Genomic DNA, 23,352 nt, shown 5'->3' with positions numbered 1-23,352 from the left:
CCCTTACTGCACAGCACTTTACAGTTTGAAAAGCATTTGTTTGTTTCCTGTTTATTTATTCTCTCAACAATTCTGTAGGATGAGTAGGATAGGAGTTGTGACCTTAAATTTTACAGATAAAGAAACTGAGATGCACTGGCTATGTGACGAGCTTGTGACAGTGGGGACATCTCCTCATGTTAGAGCAGGGATGAAAGTCAAGTTCTTCTCGCTACTTCCCAGAGACCCTTCCCTGCCTCCCACTGCCCCCTTGCCCTGTATACAGCCTAAGTGCCTAGCAGCCCTACTGTAATCCATCGATTCTAAATCCATAAACTAGACCCCAACCAAGCAGGGCGGTCATCTGCAGGGCAATGCTCTTAAGGGAGAGGGTGGCTTCCAAGGCCAGCTGTTCTTAATTGCACTTCTCAGTGTCCCTAATCCAAGAAGTTAAGCATTGGAAAATCCACTCCACTGGGTAGCCCTCGCTGTTTTGTTGTGCAAACTGGAAGCAGAGAGACTTTTCTTTGACTCAGTTAATGAGGATGAAGGGTCCTCTGATATTGATTGAGCCTCTGGTATGGATTAGGGGCGTGAGTAAAAATCCCCTGCCTTCCCTGATGGTGGGAATTGTGGAAATGTTCTTACTCCCCCTCCGTTCACTCTCTGACCTCATTAAAATTAATGACCACGTGGGTTGAATGGTAGGTGGACTCACGCCTTTGTGAGGTTTATGGACAATTTTTCCCACTGTGCCTCTGATGGTAATTCTTCAGTTAAATAATTCATAGTGATATTAAGAAGCTTTTTCTTTTAACTATTATGATGAAGTAAGAACATTTTTTTAAGAAAAAGTCCAGGGGAAAGGCCATCAATTCTTTTCTTCTTCTTCTTTTTTTTTTTGAAGAAAAAGTGATACGGCTCACAGAAAATACTAAAATCATAAAAAATATAGTTTAACTGTTGGCTGCTAAATTGATATATTTGTTCATTTCAAATTAAGTAAACTCATTACAATCATGTAAAGAATTTAGTGCCCAAAAGGAAAGATGCATAACAGTAAAAATAAAATTTAGTAGAAACCATAGTGAAGGGGAAATGTTTTACTTGGGGGATGGCATAAATTGGGCAAAACCAGAAAGAAAAGGAAGATTGGATCTGTGTTAAGTGTATAAAAAGAAAGAGACAGATGTAGTCTAAGATCCATGATGGAGAGTCAGGGTTGGGTCAATAATGTTTATTGAATGTCTGCCATAGGCTAATCATTTTGAAAGGCCTTTGTTGCACACACTTGTATTTAACTCTTACAATGATGCTATGAGATGGGTAGTATTACTATTAGCATTCTGTTATATAACCATTGAAACTGAGACTCATAGAGGTTAAGTAACTTTCCCAAATCACAAAGCTTTTGATAGAACCCAAACTAGATTGCACGTATTTCTTTTTTTCTCATAGATGATTTTTTTTTAGTTGAAGTATAGTTGATTTACAATGTTGTGTTAGTTTCAGGAGAACAACAAAGTGATTCAGTTCTTCTTTTTCAGATTCTTTTCCATTATAGGTTATTATAATGTATTGAATATAGTTCCCTTTGTTATACAGTTGGTCCTTATTGTTTATTGTTTTATATATAGTCATGTGTGTATGTTAATCACAAACTCCTAATTTATCCCTCCCCTCTTTCCCCTTTGGTAACCATAATTTTGTTTTCTATGTCTGTGAGTCTGTTTCTGTTTTGTAAATAAGTTCAGTTGTATCATTTTTTTAGATACCACATATAAGTGATATATTTGTCTTTCTCTGTCTGACTTACTTCACTTAGTATGATCATCTCTAGGTCTATCCATGTTGCTGCAAATGGCATTATTTAATTCTTTTTTATGGCTGAGTAATATTCCATTGTATATTTTATAGATAGATGGATAGATAGATAGATAGATAGATAGATAGATATAGATACTCCATTGTGTGTGTATATATATATATATGTCTACACAGTGGAATATATATATATATATATATATACATATACCACATCTTCTTTATCCATTCATCTGCCAATGGACATTTACGTTGCTTCCATGTAAATTGCTGGTATTCCTTTTCTGACATCTACTATCTTTGTGTGAATCTGTAATATTCCTATAAGATAGTGAGAGAGTTGAGACACCTAGAGGATACATTTCTTGTTTAAAGTCACTCAGCTGATAAAGTGTCAGAGTAAACATATAAACTCATTTGACTTTAAAGTTCATATTAATCTGTTTATACCAGATTGCTTTTTTCAACAAAGAGCAAAACCAACTGTAAAAAGCAGGATGCCAGCAGTCATGTCTCACCCATTTAATCAGTTACCATGATCCATGTGAGACGTCCTGATACTCTGGATTCCTAGAGCCGCCCACATGCATTCTGTATGTCACAGGACCTGACTTCATCAATGGCCTCAGCAACAGCCTCGGCCTTCTGGAACATGTGCTCGATCATCAGCTAAATCCAAATCATCAACCTCTATGTGGGATTTTCCTTTATATTTTACTCAAATTGAAAATTGGATCTTGGATGAAAATATTACTTCCCCTGAGAGTACAAATAGAGGCTGCAGGTCTTCTTCTCTTCCCAGGCCTGGGTCACTCCCTTATGCTGAACCTTTCAGCACCTTGGTGAGGATGCATCAGCGTTCAGGTCTGTGCCATGCACACCTTCTCCCCCTTAACTACTTCCCAGACCCAGGTCTGCAAAATGACAGCACGATGTGTCTGTGAAGCCAGAAAAGAGAATCCTGCACATATCTAGGGCCTATGGAGACTCAGAGCCAGGCAGGCAAGAAATTCCAGGATCTCTGGTACCCAGGACGTGATGTAGGGAGGACCATGCAGAGCCTGGTCATATCTTCTTGGCCCAGTGGTGAGGATCTCATGCATTGATATATGAAAATGCTGTGAATTTGAGTGTGAAGTTGGATAACACAAAAATGTTCAATATTCAGATTAATTTAGTAACAGAAATTCAATTTCAAACTGTTTTGAAAATTTGTTCTGTCTGTAATGTATTGGGGCTTTTCAGGATTTTAGGACTAATCTTTATTAAATGATTTTCCTGGAAATGGAGAGTTGTCCTTGGAAAGTATTAGTCAGACCAATGGAGCTTTGTGTTTGCCAGACCATTCTGGGCAGTCTTACACTGGAGAAGAAAAGTGAGATCGTTAGGGATACCTAAATTTAGACTTGCATCTGTAATTCTGTAGTCTAGTTGTGTGGTTTCTGGCATTCTTGGTCTCAGTGGATAACAATCACCTGACCCATACTACCTGCTTTTGTGTGGTTCAGGGCTCAGTAACATTAAGGAGAGAGAGAGAGGAGGAAGGGAAGGAAGGCTCTTCGACCTAAGACACAAGTGTGGTAAAGAAATGGAATGAAGACTCCTATGCAGTAGCAGGTCAGATCGCTTTTGTTTATGCTTGCTGCTGTCCTATAACTTTTCAGAAGAAGGAGAAATTGTGGAAAACCTTGTACAGTACAGCAGGCTGTCAGTTGGAATGTCTTCCAGAAGTTGGAGTCTGGTCAAATCCATCTTGACACGTCTGTTACTCTATACTCTGTTCATTTTAATTCTCTTTGCCATCAATACATATGAGAATTTCTGCAGGCTTCAGAAGGCCTCAGATACTTCCCAGAAAGACACATCTGTTGGAGTTCTCAGGGAAGATGCTGATTGCTATTATGAATATTCCATGGGAAAAAGTTTTTTATTTTTTTTTAGGTGAGGAGGGCATTTTAATCAGTGACAAAGGTAACATCTGTGTAAATTTCTTATCTCAATTATACTCAACAGTTCTTTTCTTTTATAATAATTTTAAAATAAAACTTATTTTTAAAATAATTTTATATTCACAAAAAATGCTAAAAATAATTCAGAGAGTTCTCATATACCCCACACTCAGTTTCCCCTGTTATCAACATCCTACATGAGTGTGGTACTATTGTTACAATTAATGAAAAAATATTGAACCAATATTATTAACTGAAGTCCATATTTATTCAGATTCCTTAGTTATTAATATCTTTTATTTTCTCTGGTCCAATTTCCTAAGCAGGTTATTATATTACATTTAAACAACTCGTCTTCTTAGGCTCCTTTTGGCTGCATGTGAAAATATATAGTATTTGTCTTTCTATGTCTGACTTATTTTATTTATAATAATGCCCACAATGTCTATCCATGTTATCACAAAGACAGGATTTCTTTCCTTTTTGTGAATGAATAATATCCTTGTGTGTGTGTGTGTGTGTGTGTGTGTGTGTAAACATTTTCTTGATTCATTCATCTGTTGATGGACACTTAGGTTGTTTCCATGTCTTGGCTATTGTAAATAATGCTGCAATGCACATGGAATTGTAATATCTATTCAATATAGTGACTTTATTTCCTTTGGATATATATCCAAGAGTGGTATTGATGAATCATATAATGGTTTTATTTTTTTTTACTTTTTGAGGAATCTCCATACTGTTTTCCATAGTGGTTGTACCAATTTACCTTCCCACCAAGAGAGCACAAGAATTCTTTTTTTCTCTGCATCCTTGTCATCACATTTTTTTCTTGTCTTTTTGAAAGCCAGTATAACAGTCCTGGGATGATATTTCACTGTGGTTTTGATTTGCATTTCCCTAGTGATGAGTGATGTTGAGTGTCTTTCCAGGTACCTCTTAGCCATCTGCGTATCTTTTTTGGAAAAGTGGCCATGTATTTTGTATCTTAATGATTTCTAGGATTCGTCTTTTATTTTCTTTTTTTCTGAATAATTACATCCACACCATTACTTTGATGACAGTCTATATGTTAAAGTGCCTTCAATACTGACCCTAGGACAGATAATTTCCCCGTTTAATCAATCTCCAGCTACCCACCAAAAAACTCTACTTGGACATCACACAGACACCTCAAACTTAAGACACCAGCAATTGAATAACTTTGTACCCCCTTAATACTCATCCTTTTCATAAAAATCATGGTATCAGCATATGGGTTGATCATGCACTTAATGATGCAAATCAGAAAGGCTAGCATCCTCCCAATTTCAGCTCACTCTGTCATCCACTGAATCAAGCCATTCCCCAGTCCTAAGACTTATTTTCATTATCTTGATCTTCTAATGATACATATGAGTTGTTCTATTTTTTTTTTCAAATATTGGTTTTCAGAGAGAGCACTGAGAACACATTTCAGTCTCCTTCACCATCTCCCCAATTTTAGCCCTGCTGCTCCCCCTCCTTCAACACAGCTAAAGCTTGTGTTGAAATAACCAGGTAGGTCACAGGTGGATGACAAACACCAAAATATACTCATCATTAGACTGTACTGAAATGAAAACTAAACCTTAGTTGTATGAAGCCACTGAGGTTTTGGTACTAAATGTGATACAGTAGTTAACAGACCTTGATTATATAAAAATACTTAAAATAAATGGAGGTTAAATCCATTGAGGTTAACTGACAGCCATCTCTGCTTTCATTCCCCATCACACCATCCTTCCATCCTTTCATTATTTTTCTGTTGTTCCCTGCTTTAGGTCAAGCCACACTGCCTATGCTTGCTATTAGGTCCTTGGAAACTACAGCTTTTAACTGAAAACCAGAAAGTCCCCCTGGATCATTACACTATTCCTGGAGAGCTTTCTCTACTTCTTTATGCTGACTGATCCCTGTCTGTCCTTTAAGAAGACCACTTTCTGTGAAGTCCTGCACAGGAGCTGGTTTTCTAACATCAAGCATTTATCAGAAGCAAGTCTCCCTTGCTCACATTGCACTCAGTTACTCTCTTGCTTTTAAAAAGAAATATTCAGGAATCCTGTGATAAGCCATAATGGAAAATAATATTAAAAAAGAATGTGTATATGTGCATAACTGAGGCACTTTGCTGTACAGCAAAGATTGGCACAGCATTGTAAATTAACTACACTTCAATTTTAAAAACATGTTAAAAATAAAAAAGACTTGGGCATACTGTACACCACCCTTGACTTTTTTTCATAACTATCTCCTGATCTCCAGGTCATTCTCCATACAAGGGATGTGGAAAGTGAACATTAAGTATGCCATTTCCTACACAATCCTGGCATAACCTGATTCTCTTCATCATCTGCACAAATGATGTCTCCACATTTTGATCTCCTAGTTCCTTTAGTGCCTCACTATAATATAATTTTTTCTTCCTGCCCCAACTCATCCACTTAATTCCATGTTATAGTTTCACAAATAATAACTATACCACCTACAAACTGTCTGTTGTAAGCATCCTGCTCTTTGATCCTTACTCCTTGCCTTGCCAATCACATGCTGTAGAACCTCCACTTGGACAATAGCTCCCATAGTATTAGCCTGCTAAGACTGCCTAGACAAAGTACCATAGACTGGGTGACTTAAACAACAAAAAATTATTTTCTCACCGTTCTTCAGGCTACAAGTCCAAGATCAAGGCTTCTGCTGATTCAGGTTCTGGTGAGGACTCTTTCCCTGGCTTGCAGACAGCTGCCTTCTGGTTAGCACCTCACATGGCCTTTCCCTGTTGCATGGCTTCATCTCAGTGGAAAAATAAATGTTGGAACAGAAGTGACCTGGGTTGGAAGCAAAGTACATTCTCTGTACTTAAAATTATTTTTTGCATTTTAGCATTCACATTTTGTTGGAAGGTAGCACTGTTTTGTTACTGTTTTTGTGATAGTAGTTGCATATAACCCAACCAGGGAGTATGACACTCTGATGGGTGCCCATGGTTTCTTGTCAGCTAAACTTAAGATGAGCCTGTCTGCTGGGACGAGGCACCATCAGATCAGTAACCCTGCTCACAAAGATAAGTTTCCAAGCCTGAGCATGGTTACTGGGAGAATTAATTCAATGAAATATATAATGAACTCTGCATTCCTTACTGTGATACTGTGATATGCAATAATGTAAGAAACAAGAAGTAAATTGGAAGCTTTCAGGATAACCAAATAATAGTAATAAACAGTGGTGATAAACACATGTAATAGGAACATTTACACTTGCTAATAAAAAGGAGGGAACAAAAGATGCTAATATACATTCAGACAGTGTGATGAACAAATAGAATTTAGAGCTACTGAGATGGTACCTGGAATTGTATTTTGAGGGCACTGACATAGCAAATATTTATGCACCTGTACAGATCCCATCAAGAAATGCAATGGGACTCAAGTTAGTGCAGGAATAGCAGACTAGAGAATTTGTTGTATAAGCTTAATATAAACTTCAAATATAGAGCTGGACTAATGGGCTTTGTCTAGGAAACACACAGAAAAACAGTCTGCAAACCCTGGAAAGATGATATCAAGGAGGAATAGAACTGTTTGACTTAATATATAATTCATCAGTTAATCTCACCCATCTATCACAGTGACTAATAAAGGTACTCATGATTCATACTTATCATACTTATCTCCAATATGGGTTTGGAGATCATCTGAAGAAAGAAAAATTCTAACTTGCAATAAAAGGAGTTTTCAAAACAAGGTAGACTCTTAAGAAATCAGCATTGTTGTTAAGCATTAATGCTGGTTCCTCTTCCTCAACACTTACTGTATCTGACAGAGTTTTGATCTTCTAGACATCTTCCCATGATCGGTGGCTTTTAGGATGTTGAGGTTGCAAAGAAGCTGAGTGATATGTCTAAGACCTTTCACGTTCCTGGCACAAATTCAATTCTTGAATTTCTAGTTTGGCCTTCACTTTCATTTCTGACACTTTCTAATGCTGGGGCCCTTGAAGCATGATTTCATGAAATCCCTAAAAGATATGTAATCACTTACAATCTGTAAATATAATCCAGACAACATATTTGTAAAGGTTCAACAATATGAACAACTATATGCTTTTCAAGGAAAGGAGTAGGTATTATTGTTCCTTTCTGTCATGTTGAGTAGGTTCAAATCCAACCAGGAATGTGAGATACACACACACACACACACACACACACACAAACAATTAGAAGAAAACTAAAGAAACACTAACCTTAACATGTTTAATTGAAAATCAGCAATGAGACATGCCACAAAAGGATTTGCTTTATTTCGCTCAGAAATCTCTAGACCCAAATTTTGTGCTACTGTCTACAAAGTCTGTGACTGACTTCAACTCAGAGTCTCAGGTTTTTCCGTGGATAATAGGTGTGAGAGTAAAAGGAGCTGATCCATGGGAAGTCTACTGGGTAGTTCAGGATACACGAGTGACACTGTCCCCATTGTCCTCAGTCTTTCCCAGATTCTATATGGAATCATTAGGGTTTAGCATCCCCAATGCACAGCCTAGTTTGGAACCAAATGAGGGATAGACCCAGGAATCAGACAGTTGGGGGATTTGTTACAGATAAAATCTAGAGGTGGAAAGATTTGGTTAACATATGACCAAATGGACTTGCCAGCATTCCCTTCCTGACACCCCTCCGTGGTGTCAAATCCAGATCTCGGAATTGCCAGCTGAACAAACTCAGTGGGAAGACTTGGGTCTGAGAAGACACACATATGGAGGGAGACTGTTTCCCACTATTTCAGAAGGAAATGGAAGAAAAGAGTCCAAACTCCACAGCAATAAATCTTTTAATAGAGTGACTTTATCCAATTAAGAGAAGTGGATCCAAACCTGTCACAACCAACCAGTTCAGATTAACTCACTTTTCTCTACAGGGAGGAAGGAGTAAGGAGTAGCAAAGAGGCCAGGAAGCTCACTTTGGTGGGCATCCCTCTTCCTGGAAATGTGTGGCGCAAGAACTTAAGAATTTCACTCAATACACCTCATCATCCTTCCTGTCACTCAAGCCAGAAATAGTGGAATTAGCAGCGATCATGACCTGTCTTTACACCCACATCTAGACCCAACTCTACCCTTACAGCCAGTTCTCCTTCTGCCATTCTCATGCCCTACAGGACAACTAAACAGACTCGGGTTTCTGCACATGGCACTTATTCCCTTCCTTCCATTTTCTACTCATTTTTGACCCACATGAATGCCGTCCCACTTCCTATTTTCTTAGTCATTCTTCATTACTGTATGTAATCACAGTTCTTCCCTAATTCCTTCCCATAGCTTGGATTCGAAAAGTATCTTTTTGCCTCTTGTGTTCTTTTGCTTCTCAGTAAAATGTACTTACAATCCATATTACATCACGATTACTCATTAATAACAAGAACAGTAATAATAGCTCACATTATCAATAGTCACAATGAACCAAGCACAACACTAAATATTTTATCTGTGTTATTGTTTAATTTACTTTCCACAACACCCTATGACTTAAGGGTGTACTTTTAGGTCTATGTTGAGTTAAGTGAAGATTAACGATGTTAACTAGCCCAAGTCATAGAGGTGTGAGCCTGACTGGGAAGTGATAATCAGGCAGTCATGGTCTTGGAGGACTTCTGGTCCCTTTCCTCTTGGTACTGATGAGGGACATTATTTGGATGAACTTTGGGAGTATTACCTGTCAGGATTGTGGTTACACAGCCTTTGTTAATGATGCGTTAGAACCCAGGTTTCCTGGTTCTTGGGTCTTTGGGATACGTTTTGATATCAGAGCCATGCAACAGAATAATGTAAATAGCACAGCAATATGGTCTATGAAGGTTTAAGTCTGTTTCACAGAGAAGTCCCAGCAGCTGGACCATTTCACATTTGCCACTAACATGTTTAATAATTATCTTTAATAACCTCTCACCCTCTTATGGATACATCATGAATTCCGTTCATTTTGAAGAGCTAAATGTCTATGTTTTGTATTGTTTTGTTTTAAAGAATGAGTCTTGATTTCAGCTTAATAATTAGTAAGTTCTGTATTTATCAAAATGTTGATTTTTGTTACTTAAGGTTTCTTGAATTATTTTGTTCCTCCCAAGAATATTAAGCAAATCAGATTTAGCCAGAACCAAAATGAGAAAGAAATATCACGAACATACAAATCACTGTGACATCTTCACATGTGTCTACTGAATGTACAGTGCACTAGAATTCTTTGGGAGTCAGGATGAGAGGGGACGGCAGGCATGTGGCAATCACCTTTCTGTGCATTTCCACACACTTCATTGCCCGTAACAGGAGACTAAATAATGCTTCTTTAAAGACAGGTTCTGGGCAGCTGCAAGATATTTTTTTCCTGTACACTAATTTATGTAGCTAAGAAATAAGTAAATCAATCTTCATTATCGAGCCACCAGATAGCAAGAGTCAAACTGAAACACCAATCCCTTAGTGCAGGAAGAAAATCGTCCACATGACAGATTGTGTTCTTTCTTATAGGTCCAGGTGCACCCATGACAGATTCTGGCAGAGAGAATGATTCTCATCCCCAGACAAGCTTGCCTGTTCCTTCTGCTTACTTTTGCTCCTGTCTCTTGATGAGGGGCAATCTCAATTAGACAAATCATGTTGTCTATAATCTAGTCCCCTTCCCCTTAACCATGATTCATTCTGACAAGGAAAGTTTAAAAGCAACAAGTAAAATATGATAAACAATATCCATCATTGCATAAGGGAGTCAGGCTAAAAGCTTTCTGTCACTATTAATAATACTGTTTAGTTTTCAACTTTCCCTTTGTATTGCATTAGTGGCAAACATGAAACTCTGTGAGCAACACAGGTTCAGAATGGACTACCTGTGAGATCCATGGCTTGGGATGAAACTGTCCTCAGCAGTGGCTACCCTGCTTCTGGCCCTTGGAGTAGCCCACGAGATGGAACTAGGCAGTGTCGGGGCAAGAGATGCTGTAGGCAAGTAAGACCCTGCTTCAACTCTCACCTATTTCTGACTCACTTTATCTTCTCAGCTCCTTACTCATGTTGCTGAAAAGATGACCTGAGTCTTCCTCGGTCCCCTTTGTGTGTGGCACTTCCCCAGAGCTCTAATACCAGATTTTACTTTCAGATATTGCTTTGCCCTGATCCTCAGACTCTCAGGGTCCCAGATACCTGGGGATGGGACATTCTACCTGGACCAACAGAAGCTCACCTCTAACCTCACACACATACCTTTCATAAGACCACATCAGTACAGTCATTATTCAAGAAAAATAACTGATAGCATACCAGGTTTTCATGGCCCTTATGGACCTTAAAAATTCTTTGATGGAGAGATTCACAAAATTTTTACTTACCCAGAGGTACTACCTATCGACACTCTGTCCACTCAGGCTGTCCATTTTTCACTTCATCAATGAGCGGAATTTCACACCTCATCTCCAACAAGCATTTCTATGCTTTTTGATTGAATGGAGACACAGTGATTTGACACAGAAGTGACTTTTCTTGCAAAGTAATGAACACACAACTTACCTGGTTCTCAGAACTAAGAAATTACACGATCCCAGCCCAGGAAAGCAGCCTTGGAGTCAGTACTGTAGTCCATGCTGAAATAATTATTGAAGACTCTTCCTGACCCAGGGCAGTTCTCTGTAGTCAAAGAACCAGAGTGATAAGAAGATAGTATTAGAAAGCAGTATTTATATATACATACATATATATATATATATATATATATATATATATTTCTTATTTTGTTGATGAGGTAGTTGAGGGTTAAGAATGCAAAAAGCCTCCTCTAACAGCCCCAAATCAGACTCCATGTTTAGCATAAATCTAGATGTTGAATCACAGAATCCTGATTGTAGTCAACAGGTCTTTTTTATGGTGTCATAGAAATATGTCAGGCTTTCAAAATCAGTTAACTCTTCCTATACTTTACCTACTTATAAAACAGACAATACCTGTCCTGTCTACTTTACAGTTTTACAATAAAGATATCAAATGAACTAATATCTATGATGATACTGTCTACATTGTGTAACCTTAGTTACATATGTGATCTTGTTATCGATTAATGTAGTAGTCTTAGCTGTTTTAGTAAAGCTAAAGTCACCCTTTGCAATACTACTTCACTATGAAAACCTCCATTGTTCATAGAAGATATATATATTTTATCAATACAAAAATTCCATAGGAACAAATGGAAATGATATGATCACTTTTATTTTATTAAAATTTGTTCAGAACCAAGCTTGTTTATGTCAACATACACAAAAAAGATTTTTTTTTCCAACAGAATACATTGATAAGTGTCCTTACTTTCTAGTGTCTTCTGCATGTCTTGATATAGCTCTTTGATATCTCTACCACTTAGCTTTGCTGACTAGCAAACTACCCCCAAACTCAGCAGCTAAAAAGCAAACTATTATTTTTCATACTTCTGTGGTCAGTTGGGTAGTTAATTCTCTCTTGACCACTTGGCTGATCTCTGTAGGCAACTGGAGCCTGGGCTGGACTGGATGGTCGAGCCTGAGACTGCCCACAGGTTTGGTGTCTTAGGCTGCATGGTCTGGAGGATCTCAGTAAGGTTGGCTGTAGTTCATGCATCTTTCATTCCTGGTCAGCTAGTCTGAGCTTCTTCTCATGGTGCTCTCAGGATCCAAATGCAGGAAGAGAAGGCAAGACCCAATTAGCAAATATTTCTCAAACGTCTGAATCCCATTTGCTGATGCTCTGTGGTCAAAGTGAGTCTCAGGCCAAGCCCAGATTCAAGGGGTAGAGGCAGGGATGTGACCACATTTGCTAACTCTCTTCCACATTTGCTCACACACCAGATGCCTAGAGCCCTGGTTGAAAGCAGCTGTTGGAGACTTTTCTTGTTGTCAGCCTTATGCAAGGTAATGTAGGACATACAAAGAGATATTGCATAAGGAAACTGACCTTATAAAGACAAGGTGTGAAGAAAACAAAGAGACTGAAGCAAAAGAAAATAGAGTAAAATGATGGGTATGCCGAAACGGGTCAATATGCAAGGAAAGAATTCCAAAAAGTGATTGAGGGAACGCAGGAATTAGCTTCCATTAAATATTTGCATTTGATTAGACTTCCCTAATATTTTTGCACAGCTCTAGCCTGACTGGTGAATTCGTTAAAGAAAGCCCTGTGTATATGTGTGTGCATGGATGTGTGTGTCTGTGCATATATAGATAGTTCCTTCAGGGACGACACCATCACTCTCTCCTCTATAATATCTGTATTGCACTTAAGAGTTCCAAGATATTTCCATGTGAATTACCTTGCTTGTTCCTCACAGCACCCATGAGGGAGGCATCATTCTCATTATGCAAAAGAGGAATGGTGAGAGGATGGGCAGAGGGAGCCAGGTGGAGAGAGGTAAGGACTTCAGTCATAATATTGCTAGAGGAAGTCAGCCTAAAATAAGGACCATGATGACTATGCCATGTATGTATTCAACATGGAGTTATTGAGTGTTGGCTATATGTCACCATCTCTAATGACACAGAGATTATGTTCTAGGTGGGAGCAACACAATTAAAAAAAATAACTTTAAAAAAGACCTTTCTGGAAAACAATAAGTTTATTTCCAAGAAAATAAATCATGATGATGTGATTAGATAAAGAATCACAGAGCAAGGTGTGTGTCGCATAAAGAGATAGTGGCTACCATGATTTGCTAACATCACAGAGTCAAAAAAAATCAGTTTGGCAGTTACTAATTGTATACTTTTAAAGAATTACATTTGATTTAGTTTCCTCACCTGTGAAACAGAGGTTTCTGTAACTGGCCTGGTTCCTTCTCAGGACTTTTTAAGAATCAACTGAGATGATAATGTGAATGAATGTGATTTGTAAAAGTCAAGTCAAAATCTATTATCATTCTTGTGTCATCCTGGCTACTATGATAGCTATCAAAGTAGAAGCAAAATGTTATGTTATAGACTTATCACAAAGGTTGAACTAAAAGGAAATAAGGGCAGTTAAACTTGTAGGGGAAGCAACATGACAAAGTGTGGGTTCTCAGCACCAAGATGCTGAATTAAACTGAGTTCAGAATGTTGACAGTATGAAGCTAGATTATCCACAGGTGATACAGGATAAAGAAATAGGTGAAACAAGTGATACCTCTCCAACCCTGCCCTGGCATGCACCTTACTCAAAATCTGGGAGTTTGTGTTCTATGGAAGAAGAGCTGTTACTTTATTTATTTATTTATTTATTTATTGCTTTTGGTATCTGGTGTCCTAATAATTCAATTTTAACACTGTCAGTCATAAAGGTTGGGATTTCAGGATCATTTGGGATTTCTCAGCGTGTCTTAATAGATATGTTTACACAGGTTAACAGCCAAAAATGCCCTCTGAAGTGATGATATACAGCAAATGTCTCAAATAAGAGATGATATCCTTGTTTTACTCTAGGTCCCCTACTTATGCAGAAGCTCAAGGATTTCTCATAACATGATAGTAGAGTAGGCTAACCACTGACTCTTGTAAATCTTGGATTTGGTCAAAATCGTCAGCCTCTGAGTTTTACCATTCATATCAGTAAAGCACAGCCAAAGACACTAACGTTTTTGGATTAGAAAGAAGATATGAAAAAGCACATGAATGGTGTCTGGCACCAGGTAAGGACGAAGAAAGGGCAGTGGCAGTTGCCAATATTTATTCTTGTTTGTTTATTGTTATCATTTCCAAGGTAGTCACCTGTGCTCTCGCCTCTCCAGGGATCACAAGAGAGACATCATGTCCTCCTGTGGTGGAGGCCCCTTTCTGAGCAAACCAACACCCAATGACTCACATGGTTTTGCTGCATCTGGGAGGTAGGCTGTCCCATGCCCCTTACCTGCTCCTGGATAAGCCCACAATTTGTCTCATTCCACATTAGCATGCAGGCAACAGGACTCAGGACACATGTTTTGGATACTGAGAATATTAACAGCTCCAAAAGAGCATCAGAGAAGAAAAATGCTAGCACTTGCTTTTATATAACGTAAGGTCATTATAATGATCAAAAGACAATTTCTATTATGCAAAGCTTATGTTCTAGAGGCTTTGAGGCTTTTACAATGCAACTCAACATAAAGCAAATACAAAGTAAAACATAGAGCTAGGTGATCTCTTAAAATATATTATTTTAACTAAATCATTCCTTACACAGGAATGGTCCAATAAAGCAATATCCCATCTGAAAAATAGAATCGAAGGATGAAATTAAACCTCAGCCAACTCTCCAGTAGATGTGCTTGCCAGGGTACCGACACCTCACTACTAGGATAAATGGGACTGTAATTCTTAGACCACCTACCTAAAGTTTATTACATGAAATTATAAACTTGTTTTTTATTTCACTGTAATTCAATTCCTCTCAACCCAGCATGTGCATAAGATCCATGTTCACTGTCAATGGTATCAAGGCTTAATAGATTTGACAGGAAGCAGAGAGAATACCTAAGCCCAGCCCGTAGTTTCACAGTGTTATGAACACCAGGAGGGGTCTGAGCAATCCGCTGTTGAAACACAGAAGTGTGCGTTTAGTCATCTCTGAGTGTACAGAAAGGATTCTTGGAAGAGACGGCACAAGAGTCAGGCATTGAAAGCTGAGCATAAAATTGGAGGTGTGGGGAAAACAGGGAAGAGGTTAATTAATTCTAGCAGAGAGAATAGCATGCACAGAATCAGGATGTGGAGGTTCATGGTTCCCTCGGGAGAGAGTAGTTTTCTGTGCCACCAACAAAGGTTTCTGGAGGCTGGGTAGGAGGAGCTTGGGGATGCAGGAAAAAAAGGTAAAATCTGTGCTGCAGATCAACTGTGAAAGACCACTCTCAAGCTTGAATGTTAGCATGCAGGTGATGGCTAAAGGAAGGTTAGAGAATTCTTAACAATAGTCATTTCGTTTTGAGATTAAGTCTCATGAGAAAGGTTTGCTTTGATTTGTAGAATCTGCTCAAGTATGCTGATCTAGATGGATCTACACACTTCTGGGAATTTATTGAATGATTTCCAGACAGTGTGTTTAAGTGGGGCTGAGATCCATTGGTGAAAAAAATCCCATAGTAAATTATCATCCTTTCAAATACCATCTTGAGTTTATATATCATTTTTTTCTTCCAAGTTATTCAAAGCACTTCATGTGCATCACTGCCTTTTTCCTAATGTTTTTAAGACATAATTAGGTACACATATCACAGTGCTTACTTTATAAATATTGACATCTGACATATTGGTTACAGAATCTGCTTAAGATAACATGGCATCAAAACTCTCATCAATCTACACACTATTATCAGTCATTTTGCATGTAAGTCACCATGTAAAATAAAAGCATTATAAGCATTTCTCTCTGATTGCATGCATTGAATATATTTACGTTGACTTTATAGTTTTAAGATAAATTGTACCAATGCATTACACAAATTTCTAACACTACAGACATAAAAACTTTAAAAGGCATAAAAGACCATAGAAATATAACATATCTCTTTATTCAGATTATAAGAACATTCTTTGTACACTGTCCATGCAGTGGTTAGAGAATCATATTACTTCAAGGGCCAGTAAGGTGAAATAAATACTGAATTAACTAGGTGAAAGGCAAGTAGGGATGAGGTGGCTGAAAAGAAACAGAAATGGCAGACCTTGGCTAAATGAATTGAGATTTGAGTTAAAATGACAGCAGAACCCTGTGTGAACCAAACAGTTTACATCTGTAGGTAAATTTGGACAGTGAGTTTACAACTGCTGCTCGTTTATGTAAATTTATATAGATATGAGGTTAGATCAACAGACAGGGAGATGGATAAGCAAAAATATCGGGACAAACCATTTCATAAAAATGAGATCACGTTGTGCTATTTTATGAAATTTTTGAAAATTAGTTTTACTTTAACAGGATAAAACATTTAATTTCATAAAAAAATTACCTCAAAGTGGATCATAGACCTAAATATAAATTTTAAAAACACTGTAAAACTAGAAGATAACACAGGAGAAAGCTCAGATGACCTTGGGTATAACAATGAATTTTTAGATGTAATACCAAAGGCACAACCCATAAAATAAATAATTGATAAGCTGGACTTCATTAAAATTAAATGCTCTGCTCTGAGAAAGACAATATCAAGAAAATTAGAAGATGAGACACAGACTGGGAAAAAAATATTTGTAAAAACACATCTGAGAGAGGAATGTTATCCAAAATATATAAAGAACCCTTGAAATTCAAAAATATTAAAATAAATTATTCGACTACAAATTTGGCCAAAGACCTTAATGGACACCTCACCAAAAAAGATATACAAATGGGAAATATGCCTATGAAAAGATGTTCCATGTTATATGTCATTAGGGAAATGCAAATTTAAACAAACAAACAAAAGAAAAACGTTAGAAACCATTACACACATATTAGAATGGCCAAAATCCAGAGGCTGGCAACATCAAAAGCTGGGAGGATGTGGAGCAACAGGAACTCTCATTCATTGCTGGTGGTAGTGCAAAGTGGTACAGACACTTTGATAGACAGTTTGGTATATTTTTTAAAGAGAACGAAATATATTCTTACAATGCAATCCAGTAATCAAACTTCTTGGTATTTACCCAAAGCAGCTGAAAATGTATGTCCACAAAAAAACCTGTACAAGGATGTTTATACTAGCTTTATTCATAATTGCCCAAACTTGAAAGCAACCAAGATTTCCTCAGTAGCTGAACAAATAGATAAACTGTGATAGATGCAGACAATAGAATATTATTCAGAGCTAAAAAGAAATGAGCTATCGAGCCATGAAAAGACATAGAGGAAACTTAGATGCATGTAACTAAGTGAAAGAAGCCAACCTGTAAGGTTCCAACCATGTGATATTCTGGAAAAGGCAAAAGCATGAAGACAATAAAAGGATCAGTAGTTGCCAGGAGTGAGAGTGGGGACTATGAATAGGCAGAACACAGAGAGTTTTTAGGACAATAAAACAATACTTTGTATGGTAGTGTAATGAGGGATTATATGGCTATATGTTTCTACAATCCCATAAAGTACCAGGAGTGAACATTAATGTAAACTATGGTTTTTGGGTGGTTATGGTGTATTAATGGAGGTTCATCCTTGGTAAAAAAATGTACGATTCTGATAAGTGACTTTGGTTGGAGGGACTATGTGTGTGTTGGGACAGTGGGTATATGGGAAATCTCTGTACCTCCCTGTCAATTTTGGTGTAAACCTAAAACTTCTCTCAAAATAAAATCTTAAAAATATGTAACTACATATTTGATTCCTGAAAAAGATTCTAAAGGTATTAAGGTGATTCTGTAAAACAGTCAGATGTTGCCACAGTTACACTTCAATTTAAATATTTGTTTCATTTTTACACAATGTTGGTTTACTGTACAATATACTAAATGAAGAAAATGGTGCTCTTACATTTCTCTTTCCTCACTTCCTGGTTCCTAAAATTATTTTTCACTTGCATTTTTTTAGAAATATATTCAAGTCTATACCCAAAATTGTTGTGTAGCTAAGGTTCTTCATTTAATCGATTCATAATCACGACTCTTTTTTCCTAAAATATCTTCATTCTGACAATTTCTTTGTTGATTTCTTGTTTGATTGGGTTTCACTGTCATTAAGAGCAAATGATTCTCTAATCCACATGGTGCCTTTGTACCTGAATGACATCTTAGGCAGGAATAGAAGTGCTGGGTCATGCGCTCTTTCCCTCAGAATTTCATACAAAGAGTTCTATTGTTTTCCTGAACTGAGTACAGCACAGTTTCGTTTTATCATTTCTTCTCTGTACATCAATTGAGGTATTAGTTATTTCATTAAGTAAACTTTTTTTCAAAAAGAACATATGGGGGTTACATTTCTTTTTTTTTTTTTTTTTTTTTCTTCTGTTTAAAGATGTCTTCCTGTTTCCTTTTTTACAGTTAAAAAAAATAACTGGGCATGCAATATTCTTGGCTCACACTTTCTTTTCCCTAAGAAATTAGTAGATATTCCTCTACTGCCAGATTTCTGGCATTGACTATTGGTGCTGAAAAGCATGAAACAAGGCTAATTTCATCACTTTTAGGAAGCTTATTTTTTTCTGCTTGGTTTACTAAAAAAGTGTCCTTCCTTCCTACCTCCCTTCCTCCCTACCTCCCTTCCTCCCTTGCTTTCTTTCTTCCTTCCTCCCTTGCTTTCCTCCTTCCTTTCTGCTCCACTTCCCTCCTTCCTTCCTCCCAGTTTCTGAATGTCAAGTGCATATAACTGGATTATGGAATAATCATCTAAGTTCATGAAAAACACATTAGTCCACATATGGTTCACAATAATTTATTTAGCAAATTACCTATTTAGGATCTTTTGATAAGTACTCATGAACCTCCCATTAAAGAGAACAGTCAGGACCTTGAATATAACCTACATTTTGACATTTAGTTTTCTCCATCCCATCACCTTGGTAATACATGGGAGGCAACCCTCAGAGCATCCACATCCCTCATCATTTTGTGTGCCGTCTTACATGGAGCTTTATTATATGTGTCTATCTTAGTTGTTTTAATTTTACAAAATATGTTTTATTTTATGCTGCATATAATCTTTTAGGATGAACTTTGCTCACTTAAAATGATATCGTTAAGGTTCATCATATCATTGTATGTCATTGTTATTAACTTGTTTTGAGTGCTGTAACATATGTTATAGTTAATTTATCTATTTTCTTTTGATACACTTCTGGATTGTTTCCATTTTTGCAGTCATGGAGTCTTGATTTAAATATTCTTGTTCAAATATTTTTATTTTCTAATTTTTTTCAGTAGAACAGATGTAAAATTATTGTTCATGGTGGTGTTAAATTGTATATTTTTGACCTATAAGAGTCCTGGTCATCTCTCTCTCTGTGTCTATTTGCTATTTGCATTTCCTTTTCTGTAGAATACCTGTTCATATCTTCCCATTGTTCTCTTGAATTTTATGTTTTTCTTTATGGTTTGCAGGAATATTTGTATGACTCTGTGTTAATTTTTTGTATATATTGAAAATATCTTCCTCCATTTTGTAACTTCATTTTTTAGACCTTAGGGCTCTAGAAAAAGTTTTTGAAAGGAATCAACATCTCGATTTCATTCTTGACTATTGGCTGAATTTAGCAAAGTGCAGCAAGAAACAGATAAGCTTAAGAGAGAAACAACCAGTTCACAACCAGGAATGAAAGGGAATAAAGAAAGTTCAGAAATAAAGGCCTTTCAGGTTGGAAAATCCAATGGTTTATAAACCCCCAAAATATTAAATGATATTTAAAATTACTTTGAGATAAAAGCACTCAGTCTCAGAAACAACTAAGTTACAGTAATCCTTCCCTTTGTTAAAGATCAGAGTATGGATGGGCGACCAGGAGATCACAAGGGGTGAAGACTGGTGATGGACAGTAAGGCTGGTGAGAATCCTAGAGAGTTCTGAGTCTCACATTGATCCCCAGCAGAAGAGGTGCTGAACAGCCAGGTCAACAAAGCACCTTGGCCAGAGGACATTAGCCAGTCTTCATCATCTTCTAACCCAGAACAGACAATGGGCACATAGCAGAGTGACTGCAAAGACAGCTGGGACCATGTAAGGGCTGTGTCCATAGGACAGAGCAAGAAGTGACCAGCAGGGTGCCCTAACCCTGGACCCCTGCACTGACTCTGTTGGACTCTGATGCTACCTGGCGAGCTGGATACGTCGATATGCCGGTTGTTTTGTAAAGTCACTGAAATTTGAAGGTCAGTTTGTCATTACTTACCCTGACTAATGGGAAATATTTCTAGAGTCTCTGGCATATGCCTTTACACAGAACAAATATCCATAATTTTAGTCAACAAAAAGATGTCACAACATAGGAGCTTTGCTCTAGACAGAGAACTTGATCTACTACCTATTCCAAAGAGACACATGATCATTTCTCTGTTTCTTTCTTCACAAGGTATTAATTAGCCCCCTAGGAATAAAACCATAAAGTGGCTTATAGCTGAGCTTAGCAGTGCTTTGGCTCTTTGTGTTGGCCAGAGTGCTGATTAATTTTTTAATTAGTCTTGAGACTTTCTTCTTGAAATATGTTACCAAATATAACTACTGATCGTCAGCAAGGTTCCATTCAGCTCGCCCGAGTGTTACCAGGGACTTCGTTTAAGACAAGGTTGCTCAGTACGATGAAAAGCCATCACCATCAGCCCAACCGCTCTGGCTTCACCTCTGGATGCTTTTCTCTCAAACTACACTTCAACAATCTCAGTGGGGCAATAGTTCCTAAACTGCGTATGCCTTATTTTCATGTCACCATGCCTCTGCCTAGACTGTGTCTTCTTTTGGAATAACTTTTTCCCCACCAGTAGCAACCTTTACATAACTCTTAAAGAAGGGATGCATGTAAGTCACTGGCTTGTATTCACTGCTCAATACATATCAGTTATTATTTTGTCATCATTTCATATGAATAAGACATTAAAATTCTTACCACCAGACCTTCTGCTTTTATGTTATGCTTCTCTTGCAAGCATGTTAAGGATCATATTTTCTGTTTATATTTTAAAGTATTATCAGATTATTCTATATAATTCATGGCATGTTATTGAGAGAGAGAGAGAGAGAGAGAGAGCAAGAGAGAGGAAGAGAGACGAAGAGAGAGAGGGAGAGAGCATTGGTGCCAGAAAGAAATCAGTTCTAATCCCAACTCTGCCAATGACAGGAGTCAACCAAATGACTTTGAAAATGTGACTCACCATCTCTGAAGTGGGTTATTTATTGCACGGTTATCTGCAGTAAGATTAAGTGCCTATAACAGTGGCTGAAACAGCAGGTATCCAATAAATATGCATGTCCAATCTCTTCTTTTGTCCTTTTAATGTCACTTCTCTATTTACAAACATTCTTTGGTTTTATATCACCCACAGAATATGGATAAAATCATTGGTCCAGCTGAGGTTTCCAACTGTTTCTATGTCCCTTTACATATGTCCCATATACTTCTCATGTAACCCCACTTTACTGATATCCCAACAAACACACACCCTTCTTTTTGCTGCCTTTACTGAAGCCATTTTATTTACTAATTCCCAAACCTCCGAAATTCAAATCTTACATTTCAGTCCCGATACAACTTAACAGCTGCCTTTCTTCATTGCCTTTCAGATCCCCTGCCATCCACTCCCTAAAAATTTATTTGAGCTTAATCTCTCTCATGAATGGGGCAATGCACTTAAGGAACCTCACTGTTTGCATCTTATATTAATTGAAATATACCTCTTGACTTTCAGATACAAAGAAAGGGGAAGTGAAGCTCTCAGTCCTGTTCATTTCCAAATCAGTCCTCGTACACAGCAGGCACTTAATGAATATTGCTGAATGAGAGATAGTAAAAGAGATGGAAACCAAGAGTGTTGTTTTATTTTGGTTTGAGTTTTCATTTTACTCGTGCAGCTAGTCAGAACACAATTTAAATGTGAACTTCACCAGGGAGGGAATCTAGTTTAGCACTGAGCAATTCTTATTCACCTTAGTCCTTTGCAAATTTTCCCCCAAGTTGAGATCCCTCTGTAGGCAATTTCATGTCAATACATATGCAGGAGGCTAAGGACAACCCAGAGGAGAGGGGGTTTCATCCCCTGGGGAAGCAGAGCAGGATGCTGAACTGTGTAAAGATCTAAACCCTTTTTTCATTACTATTCGAAAAAACTTCACCAAGGTATTTCAGACCATCTGGATTATTTATTTGAGAAATTTTGTTTTAGCTCTACTTTTTTCTACTCTTTGGCACTTACTTTTATTATTTTATCCACATTTTATACATTGGAGGTCAGATTGTAGTGATAATAAGAAAATCTATTTATTTGGACCTGGAGGTTGTATTCTGAATACATATTCTTCTCTGGTAGATTCTAACCATATAGGCTTTTCCTAGAACTGGTTTTATTAGATTTCTTGGAAGAAAGCAGAAAAGATTTGCTGAATTACACCTGTAACTTGTGATCAGACAGAGAGCTTTCAAACAATGCATGCATGCAGAAACTCATTCAGTGTATTTCCTGGGACTGATATGTACCTTCTGAATGGTTTTTAACTGATATCTGAAGCGACATTTTTTTTCTTATTTAACTAGAAAATCTTTGAATATCTTAGCCATTTGGTTTTGTCTCTAAAATAATAAAAACAAACATTATAGTGCATGAGTATGCTCAGATTTCACTCGTGCATGAAACCTTCGGTCTTCTGTGACAATCTGGAGAAGCAGGCGCCCACCATATTCTTTTCCCAGACTTACAGAGGTGCAGAAGTGTCCAGTGACTCCTCCCTAATTATAGCTAATTAGGATGCACTGCAAGTAGATCCTGATTTTGTGAATCTTAACCCATGGTTCTTTTCATGACACAGTCCAAAAAGCCATGTTAGGAATCAGGAAAAATACACTGCTTTGTACCCCATTGTCCCAAGTGCCCTCTCTAAGAATTTGATCTAATAGCAAAAGAGACGTTAGTTTATGACTTGTTAATTATATAGAAGCGGCCTTTGTCTTTTCCAACATGGT

This window comes from Mesoplodon densirostris, chromosome 14 (assembly GCF_025265405.1).
Source record: "Mesoplodon densirostris isolate mMesDen1 chromosome 14, mMesDen1 primary haplotype, whole genome shotgun sequence".
NCBI lineage: Eukaryota > Metazoa > Chordata > Mammalia > Artiodactyla > Ziphiidae > Mesoplodon > Mesoplodon densirostris.
Note: the sequence above shows the minus strand (reverse complement) of the source record.